This window comes from Triticum aestivum, chromosome 5D (assembly GCF_018294505.1).
Source record: "Triticum aestivum cultivar Chinese Spring chromosome 5D, IWGSC CS RefSeq v2.1, whole genome shotgun sequence".
In the NCBI taxonomy this organism is placed as follows: Eukaryota; Viridiplantae; Streptophyta; class Magnoliopsida; order Poales; family Poaceae; genus Triticum; species Triticum aestivum.
The window spans coordinates 222,520,275-222,539,870 of NC_057808.1; positions in this window are offsets into that span (position 1 = coordinate 222,520,275).

A 19,596-nucleotide genomic window follows, 5' to 3' on the forward strand; every position below is an offset into this window, starting at 1 on the left:
GAATCTTTTTTAAAGAGTTTGAAGATTTTGATGATTCAGTTTATAGACCTGAAAATTTTGCTATACTTAAATATTGCTATGAGAATTATGAATTCAATTCCGATATTGATGATTTTATTGAGAGAGTCTCCGCTGTCCAAGAAGAGACTAATATTTTGCAGGAGTCTATGGAAGAAGAAATTAATGACATTGTGAGCTCATTGGATGAAAAAGATGAGGAGGAGAGTGAAGAACAAAAGGAGGAAGAGCGGATTGATCACCTGTGCCCACCTTCTAATGAGAGTAACTCTTCAACTCATACATTGTTTAATTCCCCTTTGTGCTTACCGAAGGATGAATGCTATGATGATTGTTATGATCCCGTTGATTCTTTTGAAATATCCATTTTTGATGATGCTTGCTATGCTTGTGGCCAAGATGCCGATATGAATTATGCTTATGGAGATGAACTTGCTATAGTTCCTTATGGTAAACATGAAATTGTCGCTATTGCACCCACGCATGATAGTCCTATTATCTTTTTGAATTCTCCCGACTACACTATATCGGAGAAGTTTGCCCTTATTAGGGATTATATTGATGGGTTGCATTTTACCGCTTCACATGATAATTTTGATAGATATAATATGCATGTGCTTGCTGCTCCTACTTGCAATTATTATGAGAGAGGAACTACATCTCCACCTCTCTATGTTTCCCACACGATAAAATTGCAAGAAATTGCTTATGCTATGTATTGGCCTTTACTTGATGTGCATGAATTGTTCTTGTATGACATGCCGATGCATAGGAAGAGAGTTAGACTTCGTCATTACATGATATATGTTACTTTGTGCTCACTACTAAATCACAAATCATCGTTGATTAAAATTGGCTTTGATATACCTTGGGCTCCGGGTGGATTCATTACTTGAGCACTATATGCCTAGCTTAATGGCTTTAAAGAAAGCGCTGCCAGGGAGACAACCCGGAAGTTTTAGAGAGTCATTTTATTTCTGTTGAGTGCTTTTATATAATTTAAAAACAAAAAAATAAAGAGGGGAACCCAAAACTTTTCAAAAAGGAAAGTGAAAGTGAGAGAGACAAGCATTGTTGAAGTGGGGGAGCTCCTTAAACTTTGTTCATGCTCACAGAAACTTTGTGAATCTTGATTACATCAACTTTTCAACAAAAATAATTATCCCCTTGTAAAAATCCATTGTATTATCTATACCTAATATTAAAGGACGGATTGTTTCTCCACTATATTTGGTTCATCAAATGTTTTTCGTACGTTTTAAGTTTTTTCGTCCGTAGCGGTTTTACCTCAAAAAATAAAAAAATGCTTCCCCATGGACTCGAACCCTTGCCCTCTTTTGTTGAGCCACAACAGAACAACCAGCCATCCTAACTACAAAGTTGTTTGGTAAAACAGAGGTATATTACCTTATATACGTTCCACTCCCGCGCGCCCTATTGGGCCGACCCATTAGCGGCGCGAGACTCCCCTTTTTCTTATTTCGTTTTTATCTTTTTATCTTTTTTTCTGTTTTTCCTTATTTAAAATAATTTGGGATTTCAAAAAGTTCCAAATTTCAAAATAAAATGTGAATATTGAAAAATGTTTTAGAAACCGTGCGCCCTATTAGGCTGGCCCATGAGCGGGGAGGGACGCCATTGTTTTATTTTTATTTTATTCTTCTTTAAATAATTTGTAATTTCAGAAAAGTTGCAAATTAAAAATAATGTGAATTTTGAAAAATGTTCCAGAGGTAGTAAAATGTTTATGTATTTAACAAAAATTCTGTGAATTCAAAATATGTTCATGAAATTTTGAAACAATGTTCACAAAAATAAAAAAATGATCATCAATTTCAAAAAAGTTCATCGATTCAAAAAATGTTCGCTGATTCAAAATCTCCATGCATTAAAAAATAATATTCATCAAACAAAGAATGTTCATTAATTTCAAAAAATGTTCACCCATTCCAGAAATGTGTGCCTATTGAAAAAAATGCAAGTTATAATAATGTTCATCCATTCAAAAAATAATCATCGTGCTCTGTAAGAAAAATTTCCAATTACTCACAACAATATTCATCGAGATGCCGTCAACCTCCTAGATTTTGTTGATTGTCTGATTGTTGTTGTTGGCTGCATGCAACATGATCTGTGCCATCCATGGTCATGAACCACATGTTGCAAACTCCGTCATCGCCTCGATGAGGTCATTGAAATTTTGCCCCGATGTAAAATTCCTATCACTTTGTTGCCCTAATCCTTTTTTGTATATACTAATTATTATACTAATATTAAAGGAAGGAAGGATTCTTCCGGCCAATTATAGTTTCGGCCGTCATCTATCTACCAATGTACTACACAACTTTTATGTTTCTCCGACATGTGGGCCGAGCTAGGCTGCTCCACACTTTTTCTTTCTTCGATTCTATTGTGGTGCAGCGAAAAATAATAGGTTTCTATTTCACCCCTACGTCGGCCAAGATGGGCCTATTCCGAAACATTTTTTTCTTTCTTCTCATTTGATTGTGGCATGGAGGTGAGAATGAAACTATGAAGCCGCAAACTGAACTATGATCATTTTGCAAAGACGGTATTGGTTGAAAGCATAATTCTTTTTCATCTTGGGAATAATTGTCGTGGATCATAAATTAAATAATGGTTTATATCTTAGTCTATGTTAGGGAAGTTAAATTTTCTCCCGTTGCAACGCACGGGCATTTTTGCTAGTAAAAATTTAATTGTCAATAAACCATTTTTGTGGCACAATCAAGAGAAAAAAAGTCTTGCCGTTCACCGTAAAGTTTCCCTGTATTGCGCATAGGGATGTATGCATGCTCTGCCTCATGTAAATTAACCAATTATCTTGGTAATCAATCACTTGATAATCATGGGACAATGCAAATGAGTTGTTTGTTAACTGTAGTAGTACTAGAATTTTGGAGTTCTGTTTGGTGGTTTAGGTGGCAAATACGAGATCCTAGGCACCTCTCTCGTAGTATGCGATTTGGTGAAGCTCGGGGGAAAGTACAAACGGGGACCCTGTGTGTGTGATCCCATGTCCAAGAACAAAAGGTAGTTGGATAGTCCCTCTCATGTCTAGGAGAGTTGATTCTAGAAGAATCAGAATAGAGAGCAGAAAAGCCAACTGAAGAAGAAAATGAAAAAGGGCAAAAAACCAGGGTGTTACACAGTGACCACGCCGTTGGCATGCAACTCGGGCTATCACCACTCCACTCACATCCAATTTCAAGCGATGACCACGCCATTGCATTGCAACTTAGGTGGTCATCAGGGCATCGGCATCCAATTTCAGGCGGTGATCATGGGCATGGGATGGTACCCTAGAGTGGATCTACTCGTATATGATCCAACTAGTTAAGTGAAAATATTAAGTGTGCCAGGTCCTTGGTTCGACTCCAGGAAGTCATTTTTTTGCTAATGATTTGTTATTCATTTGTTTTTTTTGTTGCTGTCAAGTGGCCCCAGACAGGGATATGCTCACCTATAGTCACATCAACATCGCGCCACTCTTCTTCCACACTAAGCCATCTCTGCTCCCAATTCCAATCCTCAAATCCCCTCTCACCGTCGACTCCCGTCCGGGACTGCCGCCCCTTCGCCGCCTCTCATCTCCAAAGAAGATCGCCACCGCCTTCATCATCGTCGACCACCTCGAGAAATCCTAGGCAGGCCGAATCATCGAGACAAAATGCAGGTAAATCCTTCTGCCATGTCTTCGATTCCGATTTAAATCAAGTGTGCAATGGTTTGGATTCGCAGTGCAAAAAGTGTTTGGACACCAATGGTTTGTGCGATAATGGACACGTAATTCATGTCAAACACTTCTTCATAAGCCTTCTAGTTGGCTTTGAAGACATGACTGTATGTTTTTTACATTGGCTGTTATGTCAATCATGGTGTGCCCAGATTGCTTTTAGTTACTTGATGAAATTGTACTAGTGGTCTATGACGTAGGTCATTGTTCAGGTCATGACCATGGCCGGCCTGCATGGAACTGACAAACAATCCAATTGATATGTAAACATACATGCAGCTAGTAAAAATAATGTGCCAAGATTTGCCTTTAGGATGTTTACATTGCTTGTTGGTTTGTGCGGTGCAGAATAGAAACTTTGGCTGTAGTGCATGATTTTACTTTTTTTACCGGAACGTCAAACGGTTCTGAAACTTTTTGCACTGTCTTTCTATACAAATTGTTTATTTTTCCTAATTATTTCAGAATTTTTGGAGTACCAGAGGTATGGTGAATGTTCAGATTATTACAGACTGTCCTGTTTAAAACAGATTCTGTTTTTGATGCATAGTTTGCTTGTTTTGATGAAACTATCAATTTCTATTAGTGGATTAAGCCATGGAAAAGTTATATTACATTAGCTACAATGCAAAAAAATATGAATTGGTTTGCAACAGTACTTAGAGTAGTGATTTGCTTTATTATACTAATGGATCTTACAGAGCTTTCTGTTGAGTTTTGTGTGGATGAAGTGTTCGAAGATCGAGGATGTCTCAACGTGAGGAGAAGAAGGAGAGGCAAGAGCTCAAGCTTGGGGATGACCAAGGCACCCCAAGTAAATATTCAAGGAGATTCAAGCGTCTAAGCTTGGGGATGCCCCGGAAGGCATCCCATCTTTCTTCAACAAGTATCGGTATGTTTTCGGATTCGTTACGTTCATGTGATATGTGTAAATCTTGGAGCGTCTTTTGCATTTAGTTTTCACTTTTCTTTTATGCACCATGCTGGTATGCGATAGTCCTTGGCTGATTTATATAATGCTCATTTCACTTCACTTATATCTTTTGGGTATGGCTTTATAGAATGCTTCATGTGCTTCACTTATATCATTTGAAGTTCGGATTGCCTGTTTCTCTTCACATAGAAAACCGCCATTTGTAGAATGCTCTTTTGCTTCACTTATATTTGTTAGAGCATGGACATATCTTTTGTAGAAAGAATTAAACTCTCTTTCTTCACTTATATCTATTTAGAGAGTTGACAGGAACTGGTCATTCACATGGTTAGTCATAAAATCCTACATAAAACTTGTAGATCACTGAATATGATATGTTTGATTCCTTGCAATAGTTTTGCGATATAAAGATGGTGATATTAGAGTCATGCTAGTGGGTACTTGTGGATTGTAGAAATACTTGTGTTGAAGTTTGTGATTCCCGTAGCATGCACGTATGGTGAACCGTTATGTGATGAAGTCGGAGCATATTTATTTATTGATTGTCTTCCTTATGAGTGGTGGTCGGGGACGAGCGATGGTCTTTTCCTACCAATCTATCCCCTAGGAGCATGCGCGTAGTACTCTGTTTCGATAGCTAATAGACTTTTGCAATAAGTATGTGAGTTCTTTATGACTAATGTTGAGTCCATGGATTATACGCACTCTCACCCTTCCATCATTGCTAGCCTCTTCGGTACCGTGCATTGCCCTTTATCACTTCGAGAGTTGGTGCAAACTTCGCCGGTGCATCCAAACCCCGTGATATGGTACGCTCTGTCACACATAAGCCTCCTTATATCTTCCTCAAAACAGCCATCATACCTACCTATCATGGCATTTCCATAGCCATTCCGAGATATATTGCCATGCAACTTCCATCATCATCATATACATGACTTGAGCATTCATTGTCATATTGCTTTACATGATCATAAGATAGCTAGCATGATATTTTCATGGCTTGTCCATTTTTTGATATCTTTGCTACTCTAGATAATTGCACATCCCAGTACACCGCCGGAGGCATTCATATAGAGTCATATCTTTGTTCTAGTATTGAGTTGTAAGTAAATAAAAGTGTGATGATCATCATTATTACAACATTGTCCCATGTGAGGTTATCAAAATAAAAGAGGCCAAAGAAGCCCAAATAAAAAAGGGCCAAAGAAGCCCACCAAAAAAAGAACAAAAAGAAAAAAAAAGAGAGAAAAGAGAGAAGGGACAATGTTACTATCCTTTTACCACACTTGTGCTTCAGAGTAGCACCATGTTCTGCATATAGAGAGTCTCTTGAGTTATCACTTTCATATACTAGTGGGAATTTTCATTAAACTTGGCTTGTATATTCCAACGATGGGCTTCCTCAAATGCCCTAGGTCATCATGAGCAAGCAAGTTGGATGCACACCCACTTAGTTTTCAGTTTGAGCTTTCATACACTTATAGCTCTTAGTGCATCCGTTGCATGGCAATTCCTACTCCTCACATTGACATCAATTGATGGGCATCTCCATAGCCCGTTGATTAGACGCGTCGATGTGAGACTTTCTCCTTTTTGTCTTCTCCACACAACCTCCACCATCATATTCTATTCCACCTATAGTGCTATGTCCATGGCTCACGCTCATGTATTGCGTGAAAGTTGAAAAGGTTTGAGAACGTCAAAAGTATGAAACAATTGCTTGGCTTGTCATCGGGGTTGTGCATGATTTGAATATTTTGTGTGGTGAAGATGGAACATAGCCAGACCATATGATTTTGTAGGGATAACTTTCTTTGGCCATGTTATTTTGAAAAGACAAGATTTCTTTATTAGTATGCTTGAAGTATTATTGTCTTAATGTCAAATGATAGACTATTGCTTTGAATCACTCGTGTCTTAATATCCATGCCATGATTAGATTACATGATCAAGATTATGCTAGGTAGCATTCCACATCAAAAATTATCTTTTTTATCATTTACCTACTCGAGGATGAGCAGGAATTAAGCTTGGGGATGCTAATATGTCTCCATCGTATCTATAATTTTTGATTGTTCCATGCCAATATTATACAACTTTCATATACTTTTGGCAACTTTTTATACTATTTTTTGGGACTAACATATTGATCCAGTGCCCAGTGCCAGTTCCTGTTTGTTGCATGTTTTTTGTTTCGCAGAAAATCCATATCAAACGGAGTCCAAACGGGATAAAAAGTGATGGAGATTTTTTTTGGAATATATGTGAATTTTGGGAAGTGGAATCAACGCGAGACGATGCCCGAGGGGGCCACGAGGCAGGGGGGCGCGCTCCAGGGGGGCAGGTGCGCTGCTGACCCTCGTGGACACCCCGTAAGGCGGTTGCTGCCCTTCTTTGGCCGCAAGAAAGCTAATATCCGGATAAAATCGTGTTCAAATTTCAATCCAATCGGAGTTACGGATCTCCGGGAATATAAGAAACGGTGAAAGGCCAGATCTGGGAACGCAGAAACAGAGAGAGACAGAGAGAAAAATCCAATCTCGGAGGGGCTCTCGCCCCTCCCATGCCATGGAGACCAAGGACCAGAGGGGAAACCCTTCTCCCATCTAGGGAGAAGGTCAAGGAAGAAGAAGAAGAAGAAGGGGGGCCCTCTCCCCCTCTCTTCCAGTGGCGCCGGAACGCCGCCGGGGCCATCATCATCACCGCAATCTACACCAACAACTTCACCACCCTCATCACCAACTCTTCCCCCCTCTATGCAGCGGTGTAACCCCTCTTTTACCCGCTGTAATCTCTACTTAAACGTGGTGCTCAACGCCATATATTATTTCCCAATGATGTATGGCTATCCTATGATGTTTGAGTAGATCCGTTTTGTCCTATGGGTTAATTGATGATCGTGATTGGTTTGAGTTGCATGTTTTATTATTGGTGCTGTCCTATGGTGCTCTCCGTGTCGCGCAAGCGTTAGGGATTCCCGCTGTAGGGTATTGCAATACGTTCATGATTCTCTTATAGTGGGTTGCTTGAGTGACAGAAGCATAAACCCGAGTAAGGGGGTTGTTGCGTATGGGATAAAGAGGACTTGATGCTTTAATGCTATGGTTGGGTTTTACCTTAATGATCTTTAGTAGTTGCGGATGCTTGCTAGAGTTCCAATCATAAGTGCATATGATCCAAGAAGATAAAGTATGTTAGCTTATGCCTCTCCCTCAAATAAAATTGTAATAATGATTACCGGTCTAGTTATCGATTGCCTAGGGACAAATAACTTTCTTGTGTGACAACAAGCTCTCTACTAAAACTAACTTAGTTGTGTCTTCATCTAAACAGCCCCTAGTTTTTATTTACGCGCTCTTTATTATCTTGCAAACCTATCCAACAACACCTACAAAGTAATTCTAGTTTTATACTTGTTCTAGGTAAAGCGAACGTCAAGCGTGCGTAGAGTTGTATCGGTGGTCGATAGAACTTGAGGGAATATTTGTTCTACCTTTAGCTCCTCATTGGGTTCGACACTCTTACTTATCGAAAGAGGCTACAATTGATCCCCTATAATTGTTGGTTATCACCACGCCGTGGGCCGCAGGCAGGCAAGTCTGGGTACCCCCGTTCGAAGACCGTCGACAGTAGCCCCCGGGCCCAAGGCGCGCTCAAACTTGGCTTCGAGGCGAAGCCAAAGGGCAAGTGTGGAGCGCCCCCCAACCGCCTGAGGCCTTGGTCGACGCATGTCGATTGATGGGACGGGGGCGTCTTCGCTTTCCCATGCTGCCTCAGCAACCGTTCGACTTGACGAGAACCTGCTGCATGCAGAGAAAACCATCATTGCGTGCGATTGTGGAGGCCGGCGGTTGGCCTCCTTCCGGCTATAAATGAGGAGAGGGGCGGAGCCCCCTTGCTCGTCTCCATCTTCTCATCGCCCACTCCCTCTTCTTCCTCTTTGCCTTTCCGTCTTGTCGTAGCACCCATGGCGCCGATTAGGAGGTTCTCCGCAATGGAGAAAGGGAAAACCCGCCATGAGGAGCAAGGGTCGCTCCCGCCGAAGAAGAGGCTCGTCCGCCCCTGCGATGCTGGAAGAGGCCAGAGGTGACGCGGCCTTGGTACGAGTGGCCTCCACCTGGCTTCCCGCTCCCTCTGTACGCCGGCGTGCAAGGCTCCGGAGAAGGCGGCGGTGCCCGGTGCCGCGCGGGCCATGGCGGTGGTGGTCAAGTTGAGGCCGTGCAGCATGCCAGTCCGCGAACACATGCCGAGGGTACCTCGCGCGATTTCGTGGTGTGGGCGGCATTGCCGCCATAGACGTGGATCCAGTTCCCGCGGTTCTTTGCCGAGGAGGCCACTTGAGCTGTGGCTGCAGCACGCTGGGTGCTGTAGTCTGGCCACGGGGGCGGAGGTCGAGGTCGTCCCCCCGGGCAAAATCTTCATGACCCGAGGATGGGGCGAGGTCGTCCGCGCCTGCAGCGCGGAGGGGCCCCTCACCATCCACTTCGAGTACGACGGCGCCTCCACGTTGTTCTTCAAGGTCTTCGACGAGGAGGGCCGCCGCCTGGAGTGCTTCCCTGGGGGAAGCGGCCTGCGTGGCGAGGCCGGGGGCACCGAGCCCACCCCCGGTCCTACCGACAGCTCCCCCAGCAGCAGGGACGACTCCTGGGAGTCCAGCGACTCTCCCGATCCTAGCGATCTCCGAAGTCGAGCGACGACAGCTACGTGCCGCCGAGCTCTCGCCGTGCCCGGATTGCGGTAGCGGCGTCCACTCGGCGTTGTCAGTGATGCCCAGTAGCCAGGGCCCCTTGAAGTTTTCTTCTTTTGCTTCCCTGCGCGGAATCGTGACGAACCTCGTGGGGGTATGTAAGGAAAACTGTAATGCTTTTGCTCCAATGTTTATTGCTCCCAGTATAAGGTTGCAGTTGTGTGTCTCGCTTCGGCATTGTTCCCCCTTTTCATTCTCTCAGTAGCTTTGCGCTCTACGCCGGTAGGTCCCATTCCCCAGGAAGGCTTCAGCTGTCGCTGGTATGCCAGGTCGTGATGCCGTCGTCAAGGCCAGGAGGTGAGCGGCCTGAGGTCCGGTAAGAGCTCCTGAGGCGCGATGCTCGGGAGGTCCCCTTTGGTGTGCAAGCAGCTTCCTGGAGGCCGAAAAGGGAAGTGGCATTGCCGGAGCAAGATTACGGGAGTGGAAAACATCGGACGGAGAGATTCACACCAACATGGACGGGTGACTTATCTTTTAGCAGGCCTGAGGTGATTCCCTCGCGTAGCACCTGGCAGTATCTTAGTGGCGATCCTTCCAGGTAGGGCTCCTGCCGGCCTTCCCTTTCACGCTCATTTGAGTGCTCTACGTCCTTGGGTCCCGACCCTCGAGCGAGGCTCAGCCGCCGCTGGTATGCCAGGTCGTGATGCCATGGTCAAGGCCAGGGGGTGAGGGCTGGAGATTCAGCAGGATCTCCTGAGTCGCGATGCTCAGGAGCCCCCCTTTAACGTGCAAGTGAATTTCGTGAAAAACGGATGGCCGGCAGGGCTGCCAGCAGCTAAACTCAGGGGCTCCTGTGGGTTAGTCCAAGAAGAGAGCATAACTCGTAAGCATGCTTGCTGTCCTACCGCTGATCTTTCTGCAAGAAGATGAAGGCACTGAGGATCTGGTGAGGTGACGTGCGCGGGGCAGGCCGCGAGCCAGAGCTCGATCCCGCAGATTTGTCAGCGTTGCAGGGACGGACCCAAGCACAAGCGCCGTGCCAGCATGTGTAGCCCCCGTTGCGGGATGAGAAAGGGGGCTGTCAGCAGCGCGGGAGGCCACGAAGGGTGGTAAGACATCAGGCAAGCAGGTGATAAACATACATCAATTCATGGAAGGAGGTAAGCCAACTCTAATAGATGCAAAGAACGATATATGCCACAGGGACAGACCCACGCGGCCCGGGGATGATGCAGCCCGAGTGGCACCCCCAACCGAACGACTAGAAGATGCAAGAAAGATACATGTCGTAGGGACAGACCCACGCGACCTAGGGATAATGCAGCCCGAGGGGCGCCCCCAACTGAATAAACCAGAAAATGTCACCTAGCACCATTGCTGAAGAGATGTTGAAGTACCTGAAGACGCGTGCTGAAGAAGTCGCTCCTCACGAGCCGCCAGGGTCCTGAACCTCGGGGGGCTCCGGAGGCTCAGGAGGCTTATGAAGAACCGTCGCCATCTCTGCCAGGACCGCCTGGTGCCTGGCCCCCTGAGCCGCCATGACACTCCGCATGTGGCGTTGAGATGCAACAACCACGTTCGGCAAGCCAAAGGGCATGCGAACATAGCTGTGAGGTGGGCCCTCGCACCGGCCGACACGTGACGGCCAGTAGAGCTGCTGAGAGGTGACCCTGTTGAGTCCTGGAATGTTGACGTAGACGCGTAGCTCGCTGTCCTCGCCAGGACAAGGAGCCGCGCTAGGTGGTGGACAGCGGTCGCCGCGGATGGCTCTCGCCTCTTGAAGCTCCTCGGTTACCTTGGTGATGAACTCCTGAGCACCTGGCGTCTCGCGCCTTGTGCCCTCGTGGCAGAAACGTGCGCTGAAGCACGCTTCCATGTGGTGCCCGAGCGTCTCCCTGTGACATTGGCTAAGTCAGAGGCCCTCCAGAAGAGAGCCCCTGAGCCCAGCCTGAGGGGGGCGTCGGGTGTGCCTTCCTATGCGAGGGAGGGAGGCGCCCCGTTCGTGGGCGCAGGTCCTGACGTCGTGCCGCTAGACGGCCCGCTCCCCTGAGGTTCCTGGTGGAGCAGCTACTTCTTCTTCTTGTGGACAGCCACAGGAGGGTAGATAGCGCCTTCGTCGCCGGGGTTCTCGACTGCCATAGCTTGGTAGGCGCGTTCGAGGGAGCACACTGCGTCCTTTTCCTCGCAGGCGATTGTGATGATGTCGTGGTTCCCTGGCATCTTGAGGACATTGTAACCATGATGAGTCACTACCATGAACTTGGCCAGGGCTGGAGACCCAAGGATGGCATTGTACGGAAGGCGGATGTGGGCGACATCAAAGTCGATGAGCTCTGTGCGATAGTTGTTGCACTGGCCGAAGGTGACAGGGAGGCGGATATGCCCTATCGGAGTGGTGGAGCCGTCGGTCACTCCTGAGAAAGGCTTGGTGGGATGCAGCTGGTCATAGGGCACTTGGAGGCGGTCAAACGTATCAATGGAAAGAATGTTGAGCCCCGCACCACCATCGATGAGAGTCTTGGTGACGAGGACGTTGCTGATGATGGGCGAGCAGAGCATCGGGAGGGCACCAGCAGTTGCTGCACACTTGAGCTGGTCGGTCGAGCTGAAGGTGATGGTGCACTTGGACCACCTGAGCGGTCGCGTGGCCTCGAGCCTGGGGAGAGCCACGTTCACTTCGCCAGCAAACTGCTTGAAGATGCGATGAGAGGCTGGGGCCTAAGCATCGCCTAGGATGCAGCACTACAAAAAAATACACTTCCGTGATGATATGTGTTTGTCACAGTAGGTCACGTTTTCTGTCATGCATGTACATCCATGATGATTTTATGACAGAATCAAGATAGTCATACCTGTGTTGTCGTAGAAGTGTTCCATGACATTACCAAAATTATCATCACGGAAGTGCCCACTTCCATGATGATAAATCGCGCGTCATAGAAGTGCTTTCGTCAAGGGTGACCGACACGTGTAAGCTATCAGGTCCTGTTTTGGATCCGATAACCCGTTAACAGCCCGGGCCAATGGTGATTTTCCACGTGTAAAATTCTCATTGGCCGGAGGAAACACGTGTTGGCTCACTGTTGGGAGAGATGTCATCCACTCATTGGACAGGAGGCGCCTATAATACATCGACATGTGGCACGGCCCAACAGAGGCCCATTCCGGTGAAAAGGCCTGCCCAGCTAAAGGCCCACCATGTTTTTTCAGACACTAGTGGCTGGCCCATTAACAGCCTGCCATGTTTTGTGTCAAATTGAAGCCCATACCAGATCAGGCCCGTTCACAGCCTGCCGCATTTTGGGCCAAATTACGGCTCATATAGGATCAAGCCCGTTAACAGGCCACTGTTCTTTTGGGCCCATTCTAAGACAGGTTTGTATTTCAGCCTATTATATGCCCGTTTACCAGTTCGGCCCGATAATAGTTTCGGCCTGTTAGCGGCCCATGGTGCATCTGGGAAGTTGTCGGCCCGGTTTAACTTTAGGCCATTTAACGGCCCATGCAGAAACTAGGCTATTTCTTGTCCGAAGTAACTTTAAGCCTCTTAACGGCCCGTAGTCTTCGTGGATAAATTTCAGCCCAACTGGCCTATCGGCCTGTTAATGGCCCGTGTAACAGTTGGGCCTAATTACAGCTCGCATTGAATTCGGCTTGCTTACATCCCATCTGATAATGGCCCATGACACTTTTAGGCCTATGACCCGCGTAGATACCGGCCTGCTTAAAGCCCATAATTTTATTGGGCCAAACAGGCCTGAGATATATTTCGGCCTGTTAACTGCTCGTCCTATTTAGGCCAAACATGGGCCTTAGGCAGTTTCGGCCTGTATTTGCCCACAAATTTTTTGGTTCAACGCTAGCCCAATCTAGGTTTTAGCCTATTAAAATTCCATGGTATTCTCTGGCCCAGCTGGACAGAACTTTCTTGGCCTGTTAAAGGCGGGAAACAATATAGGTTTAGACCTGCTAATGGCCCAAGATGATTATAGGCCCACGTTTTGGCCCATATGAGTAACGGGTCGGCCTAAAGACCGACAACACTGAGATCCACTGAACCTTCCGGCCTAAATTACAGCATACCGACCAAGAATAAACCTAGACTATACAACAAAGAAATTACAGCATATTACATCCCCTCGGCATGAAAGTTCGCTGCCAGTGATAATAAAGGGCAACTAGATAGCGGATTACATAAACTGGGCATGTCGCCACCAGTGGAAGTTAACAGGTGGACAAAATAATAGACAGAACCGACATCACTTCAACACAGTTCAAGAAAGGTTAGCCCGGCCTAGGAGCTGCAGCGCAAGCAGCTTAGCAACCTGATGAGACTGCGCTTCTTTGGCGCTCATATCCACCAACTTAAGCTGCATAGCATCAATAAACGTCATGTACTTACGGTTAATATTGCATAGAGATTGGATTTCCAGTCGTATTTGAGCGGAAGCATGTATTTCTGCTTGAATTTTAGACTGAAGATGTCGAACAAATTCAAGCGGCGACTTCATCGAGCTTGTGTCACTGAGTAAGTTTGACACTACATCAAGATGTGACTTCGTGGTTGTATCCCTACCCTCAATATGTGTTGCCTTCTCCTCTGGAATATGTGTTGGAGGGACAAACAATGGGTTCGTCTCACTATCATTGTGGCAGTTCTTCCTAGCAGCAGTGTTGTCACCTTGAAAAAGAAACAAGCAGGTAGATAACAGGTTTTGCACGTATAAGCATCAACGCTGTCAATTCATCTCATTTCTTTGTCAGAAATAAAGAGATACGGTTTAAAATAGCATTAACATAATAGGCATTGTTCATACTTAAGACAGCAGGAAATGGCATTGTGCAGGAGCGGCCAGCTTCACCAGACCAGTAGATTACAGATCGAGAACACAAGCATAGATGTAGTTCTAAACAACGTATAAGCATGAATGGTGAGTGTACTGTCAATTTATACCATTTCAGATTGGAAAATAAAGAGACATGATTTAAATAACATTAATATAATATGGCATTGTTCATAGTTGAGACATAGCAGGATATGACATTGTGCTGTTGTTGGTAGTCTCACCACACCACTGGATTACAGATCAAGAACACAAGCATACACGTAGTGCTAAAGAAGATAACTTGCTATGTTTAGTTTAATTTACATGGTACGAATAAGGAACTAGATTGTACAACTAAAGACTGAAATTGAGAAGGACAAACTTATGTTTATGTACTTCTACTTTATAAACTTTGAACAAGAAATTTGATGCAGACGACAAAAATAAACAACATTTGCACTCATAGCTATCCAAATATAAACAACAAAGTTTGAAGGCTCGAGGAGGACAAACTTACATTAGTAGTGAAGACAGGCTCTATAAAGGCCTTGTCCATATTGATGGGGGGCAATTCAAGAAGTTTACCGCACACTCTTCTTCAAGAGTATTGCCTTTATTCTACATTTTGTTAAGAGTAAATATAGATGTGAAAATATAGGAACAAATGGCGATTATTTAACTTAAGATGCAGAGTACAAATGTAAATACAACATACAGGTAGAAGGCACTGACAAGAGCAATGCGGAGCCAAACTTCTTCAGTAACATTGGTTTTATTCAATATTTTGGCAAGAGTAAATGTAGATCTGATGTGTAGAAAAATGGAGGACAAGGGAAAATAAGTGGCAAAGTGTACATGAAGAACTAGCTGACAATATAAGTACAGTGATGAAGGACAACATATACTTACAAGAACAATGCAGAACTAAATTTCTCCATAGGCATTTGGTTTATTCTACATTAATTTAAGCATTAATATAGATCTGATAATTTGGAGCGAACAGTGGATAAGCAAGCTATTATGCACAATGATGTCACATAATCCACCAGGTATTAATGTAAGGACAGCGATAGGACAGTAGGTACTCACAAGAGCAAAGCAGCGACCAGCATAGTTGCGATATCCTAGGTTTTGCAGCGCTGGTTCTATCGCCAATATACGTCGGGTGCTATGTGATTTCTCCGGTAGGACCACCTTTTTCAAGGACTTTGCTTGTACTCCTTCAGGTTCTGCAATCACCCTCTTCCTTTTGGATGTCTGAAACACAAGAACAACATTTGAATGGAAAAACATGGTATGACGACAAATGGAATAGGTGTTGATAATGGATGGGCATGGCATATTCACATATATGATGAATAAACTAAGCAGATGGCGGTGCAACGAAGCAAAAGAAAAGCAAGACACCTTATGCAAGATATGTGCAACCAATAAAACCTTGCCAAATTAGAACAGGCACCTTATTGGGTGAACAGGATATGCCATCTGCCTTTGACTCCTTGAGCTTAGAATAGTCATTAGGATCATATTCTGAATATGAGTCTAAGGTCGGGAGCATGTGGGTTTCATTGCATCCACAATGGAGCTCAATCCCTTGATGCCAAGTTTGTTACCCATTGAACTGTTCCGCAATATTCTTCTGATGTGCGCATTCTTATATTCATTGTGATTACGTACAATATATGTAAAGCATGAAAACACAAATAGTAGTGAGATTATCTTTGTAATGCAGAGGATATTGTAATATAATAGAGGCTCCATGTAAACCCTTGTGTGCTATCACTGGATTCTGATGAGAGAGCCCATGTGTGCTACAATACGGTGAGTAGATTGATATAATCTGGAACAACTACACAAAAAACAGGCTCCCTGTTGGGGGCCCCAGATGTAAGGATAGTTGGCAGATGATAGGTTCATAATATACCGCATAGAAAGTTTATTGCCAAACCATGATAACGGGAGTGCAGAGCCAGTAGGCAGATCGTAGTGTAGATAATAGGGGTACACCATAACCACCATAAATAAATCAGGAAAGTGGAACTAGTTGGAAAACATAGGGTTTTGCCGCTACTAATATGCAACCTATCAATCACCTACAGGCCAGCTCTATTCATCTGAAGGCGCACAACTATTACTATCAGTTTAGTCTATCAAAGACCGCGCGGCTCCCACCATTTCTGGGGTATTATGGCAGACCAACTCGAAGTGCAAAATCATTTAGCAGAACCGGCCCAATAGAGGTGTCGACTGCAGATGTCCCTGCCCCCCTTCATGACAAGGAACATACTGTGCTTACTAAAGAAGAACAGAAGAGGAACATGTTAAAGAACAGAAGAGGAAGCATTTTCTTCAGATTCCCCTTCTTTCTATACAATGTTGGTTGCCCACCCATGATGAATCAGAGTGCCCAAAGAAATGCAATTCCATGATGTCTCTCGATATGTGGCCACATGCATTTGGAAAATCAAGTGGGAGCATTACCTGACCAATTAAATGTGTGTCTGTTAACTAATGTCAGTATCATATCACAATTTGTATTTGAAGAAGTAAGCTTTGGACTTATGATTGGCGTGTTGTTTAGCTTCAAGAGTGGACTGCTGCTAGTGCGACACAAAGCAGCTACACAGATCATAGTGTAGGTATAACGGGAAAACCGTAAGCATCTGGAGTAAAATCAACAAAGTGGAACTTGCTGGAATATATGTGCTAGTATTGCCGGTACGGCTAGAAAGGCTTCGGATACCAGCTCTCTTCAACTGAAGGTGCGGTACTGTTAATATCAGTGTAACCCTCAAAGGCGACACGGCTCCCCGCATTTCCTTGCTAATCTTATAGGATTCAAGTGGGCAGGCCATTACAATTCCTATTCCTATGTTTACAAAATCCTACGAATCAAAGAGGCCCGAAGAGTTCAAAGTGTCCATCACAACCGACCGTATAGACCTCTACGCTGCAAATGTCCCTGCGCATCTTCACTACAAGGATCATACTGTACTAATATCATACTCCCTCTGTTCCGAAATATAAGTCTTTGTAGAGATTTCCACTATGGATCACATACAGATGTATACAAATACATTTTAGAGTGTAGATTCACTCATTTGTAGTCCATGGTGGAATCTATACAAAGACTTGTATTTAGGAATAGAGATAGTACTTATTAAACAAGAACGGAAGAGGAACATGCTAAAGAAGAACAAGCAGATTTTGGATAATAAAATGTTCGTTGCGCAGTGCCCACACATGATGAACCAGAGCGCATTAAGAATGCAACTCCCTGATGTCTCTCTATATGTGGTGCACGTGCTTTTCAAAAGTACAGTAGGAACATTAGCTAACCAATTAAACGTTATCTGTTTTAGTAATATCAACATCATATCAGATTCGTATTTGAGCAACAAGTTTGGAATTATGAGTGGCACGTTGTTTAGCTTGATGGATTCAGGAGCAGTGCTAAGCAGCTATGATGATGGTACTGAATATAAAGGCATGTCTGCATGCAAGTCGCGTGACTTTTGTCATTTGGGTCAGTCGACCATTTCAGGCGGTTGGATGAAGATCCTACGTCTCCTAACCCTTCTCCTTCCTCGTCTCTGATTCTTCCCATACAGAACACCGCACGGGCCGCCGGCCGAACCACCGGCCCCGACCCCCCCGCCCTCCCCTGAACTGCCCCCACCGCCTGTGTTCCTCCGCCACCCCACCCCCACCCCCACCCCCACCCGCGTCGAGTTTTCTTCATTCAGCGAGGCCCCACCACCGCCCCCACAACCACCTTCCCCACCCGAGCCCCTTCCTTCGCACCGGTGAACTCCGGTGAGCTCTGAAAAATCGACTGACCTAATTTTGAAATTTAGTCTACTGTCATTTAACTAGTGTGGAATATAAAAGGGGAAAACCATATGCATTGCGAGTATAGTATTGAGCGTGCCATGGCGGATCTGAAGGTGCAAACCAGACAAAGGCAACTTCGCAACCAATGTTTGCTTTCAACTAACATGTAAGTGATGGACAAGAAATCAGAGTAAAGCAGTGGCGATCTATTTTCTTGCTGCGATAAATAAGTTGAGCAGATACGAAAGAGTACCGCCTCTGGTGCGGCGCCGTGTATGCATCTGCTGAGAATTTGACGGTGCCGCGGTAGTGTCGGGGGTGTCGTGCGACATATGCCAAAGGATGGCTTATCATGGAGGGGGCTAATAACACGTCGCCGGTGCCAGGAAATGGGATGAGGCATAGACATGCACGCCGACGAATCTTACCCAGGTTTGGGGCTCTCCTAGGAGATTACACCCCTACTTCTGCTCTGTGGGGTCTCCGCATGATCACTCAAGCAACAACGGTGGTTACAAGTTTGCTCCTTGAGCTGTTTCCTAGAGGGGGAAGAAGAACAAGGCTAGCCCTAGCTTCCTCTCTCTATATGTGTGTGTGAATGAACTAAGGTCTGAACCCTTTGCATGGGTGCCCTGGGGGGTTTATATAGGCCTACCCCCCAGGGGTACAAAGGTAAACTGGCTGGGTGTAGGACCCGACTGTCAGTGTCTCTGGTCGCCGGCTTCTCCGCTGGCTGATGGGGCCCGCCGCCTGGTGGGCCCTGTCGGCTGTCTCGTACTTGGCCGACATGCCGCGCCCGCCGCTCGTGGGTCTTGCTGGCTGCTCAGCACTGTAGTAATGCTCGTAATGATGCGTGCTTTGTCGGGGGAGGCGTGGCTACAGTGCCGCCGACTGGCGAGCGATCATTGTAGCCATTCCCCATCTCTCCTGATTAATGGCGCACGGACTTTGAGGGAGGGGGAGGGCCGCCTGCTAGGAGTCGGCCTCCCCTCATGCCGCCTGGTCCGTGCTCGCCGCCTTCTGGCTTCTCACTGACACGTAAGGCCCACCGCCTGTGGGCCGTACCAACAGCCCGTAGTGGAGGCATGGCCCTCTCTACCATGGGTGATGTCATGGGTGGAGTGGCAACAGTGCCGCGCCGGACGGGAGATCTTCGTCTGCTACGGTGCACTGTGGCCACGCTTGGCCCTGGATTTGGGGGTGGTAGGGCGCGTTGTAGCCACGCCCCGTCTCATCATATTTATGTGGGTGCAGACTCTGAGGACGCTTGGGGCCGCCTGCTAGGAGTCGGTCCACTTTGAGGCCGCCCTCTGGGCCTTGACGTCTTCTGGCAGCCGGCCGCTTGGATCAGCCGGCTGCGAGAAGGTGGCGCTTTGGTCTTTAATTCTTGAGGGGCGTAGCCGGCTCCGATCTCTCGAAACGCCATGGGGAGCTGATGAGGCTACCTGTGGCTAATTACTCCGACAGTAGTCCCGAAGCTGGTGGGGCGCCGCGACTGAAAGAGGCGAGGGGGTTTAGCATCTTCCTACTCTGAGTG